This window comes from Dipodomys merriami, unplaced genomic scaffold, assembly GCF_024711535.1.
Source record: "Dipodomys merriami isolate MVZ:Mamm:240054 unplaced genomic scaffold, mDipMer1.0.p SCAF_341, whole genome shotgun sequence".
Lineage (NCBI taxonomy): Eukaryota > Metazoa > Chordata > Mammalia > Rodentia > Heteromyidae > Dipodomys > Dipodomys merriami.
Window position 1 is genome coordinate 1,172,677 of NW_027204949.1, and position 2,792 is coordinate 1,175,468.

Consider the following 2,792-nt stretch of genomic DNA (forward strand, 5'->3'; position numbering starts at 1 on the left):
TGTGATTCTTTAAATCAGAAATAATTTTAACTTATCTGTTGAAATGAATAGTATAGAAACTAAAGATGTTCCGGGTGCTTTTCTGAACAAAGTATATCTATGTTTGTGTAATGTCCATAATCTATTTCATTCTCTCCTAGATATAATACTTTGAATTCTACATTGTTATATAATGTATAGATTCATTAGTAAATGTGACCTTTCAGATTGCATTCCATATAGAAGTATTTTAAGACTCCTTTTTTTTCGTAGTTTCTTTTATTATTTTATTTCTTTGGGATAAAATGGCAATATTATCTAATTTCAAGTTTTGTAAAGGTTATGCTATATAAAGGCCTTTCTAAGGTGAAAATTTAATATACTGATGTCAAACTAACCTTTAATTCTATGAATTACATGTATTGTTACACTTGTATTTTTGTAATCAACTTTTTAATAACTCTTTTTCATTTCTTGCATCAGAAGAATGAAAAATATGGAATACTTCACAAATTTTCATATCATCCTTGTGCAAGTGCTATGTTAATCTCTGTATTGTTGTAATTTGGGTAGACCTGCTTCTGAAGCATGTAGTATCCTCTAAATTTAAGTACTTAATGATACAATCTTTATACAGGCATATATCCATGGTTGCCTATTTGTAACAAGGAACCCTTATTGTTCCTGAAAATGCTATTGATCTTATTTCTCTAAATTTCTGTGTACAGTGGAAAAAACTTATATAGTTTGGTCGATTGCTCACATTTACAATTGTTTTGTCAATGACTATTTCGTCATTTTCATTTTAAATTTGATCATACTTTGAAGCCTTTACAGCTAAGTCCAAAGGTGGTGGCTTTTCAAGTACTTATTTATCAACTGAGTTAGCTTTGTGGAGCTAATGGATTCAAAGTAAGCCTTGCTTAAGAGCTACTTCTAACTTTCTGCAGCTTAAAATTTCCCAAATGAGGTCTTGCTGGAACAAATGTCTACCTGAACTGTGAAGACTCAGGGTCTATGTTGAGGGGGCAGAATGATGCAGGTTCCAGCCTCGGGATTATCTGAGGACTGTGTTTGGGATTAGGAAAGCTCTTGGAATGCCAGGCTACAGAGGGAAAATGTTCCCTCTCCCTATCTCAAAACATGTCACAGACTCCTGGGAGCTGAGGAAGTGGCTCTTCTGCTTGCTTAAGCATAGATTAACAGCTGGTCAAGCATTTTCCTGAGATTGGAGAAGTGGTTTGAGCTTGATCTAAAATAGTTTAGATAATAATATACCTAGACTTTCTCTCATAGGTTAAGTAAAAATGTATCTGTGGAAATTTTTTGTGTGAATGTTTTCTGACCAAATCTTGGCAAAGATGATGCTTGCTAGTCTTTAAATACCCACTAACAATAAAGCTCAGCATGCAGTGGCAATTGCTGTTTGCACTCTGCATCCCCTGTGTCCTGGTGATTTTGTGACCCTTACCTAGGGACCCCAACGCACTAGACGTTGACACTGAACCTTTACCTTTCTTCCATGTAGGAACAGACCAACCAGAATATCTTACGCTGACAGCATGGATTGTCTTACTGGAACAAACATAATCTTAGTTACAAGGGATCATAGAGAGATGAACAGTTCAGACAGAATTGTTCAGAATAGAAGGTATTTTATCAAAACATAATTGTTTATTATACGTATCATTTCAAAAGTAGCTAAAGCCAAGAAAGTGAAAAAAATTGTTCATATGCATGATTACCTACTGTCCTGACCTGTCTATCATCCAACCAAGCAGGAACTTACACTACTGACATTCTATCACCAAATATTGCAATAGCTCCTGGAGAAGTCCATATGTTTCTCCTCGATATTAGGCCTTAAATTTGTAATGTTTTAATCACAGTGTTTCCTCTTGCCTCTAGGCTGCATATCTACAAATGGTAGAGCTTTAAGTCTAACTCTACCAAAAACTGAGGTAGAGATAATGGAATAATACTTTAAAACAGAGTTGCCTTTGATTCCCTAAACACAACACAACAATGCAAAACAATTTTTATATTATATGTACTTATATATTTTATATTTATATGTGCTAATTTTAAATTTTATACAGTGAATCTTACTAGAATTGATAATTTGACAAATATATTGACATTTATTCCCATAAATAGATTGGAATATAAATAATTAGGTTTAGAATATATATTAGACTATAAAAAGTATCAATGCAATATCTTCAGTATAAGCTTCTGATACCTTCTAAGTGTTCGTGGTCTTCTGAATACACATGGTATAATAACAGTATTGTTTTCTGCTAATCTATAAGGGATTTTATTCTGATGCTCTGTTTATTGTTTTAACTTGCTGGTCCCAAAGTGTTTTTCTCCATATTTCTAAAGCATTCTTACTGATTATACCCAAATTTTGCTGATATGATGTCTAAAAGCTATTATTATTCTGCAGGACCCACGGGTCCTAGGATAACAGGTCCCAGTTATCTGCATCATCAGATAACAAGGGCATGACTTCTCACATAGGCCCATGCAACATGCCAACAGAAAATAATTAAAGACTCATCTCAATTTCTCATTTCCTATAATATTTCAGGGCCCCAATTGCTTACAAGAATTAGCAGTGATCAATTGTGAAATGCAAGGCAAATTAAAATGAAAGATGAGATCACAAAATCTGAGAGAAAGTACTGTAATTCAAACTTTCAATTTACAGATGACCAGCCCATATGAGTGAACAAAATCACAAATGAACAACGTTATTTTTAATACCTTTCTCCTAATGATGAATGAAAGATTTCAGTGCAGCCAAAAAA

General features: G+C 33.5%; 1 pseudogene; it reads right to left on the minus strand.

The window, feature by feature from the left end:
- Positions 1 to 469: 469 nt before the first annotated feature.
- LOC138803586 (U6 spliceosomal RNA) lies at positions 470 to 569 on the minus strand (annotated as a pseudogene).
- Between the last annotated feature and the right edge of the window lie 2,223 nt (positions 570 to 2,792).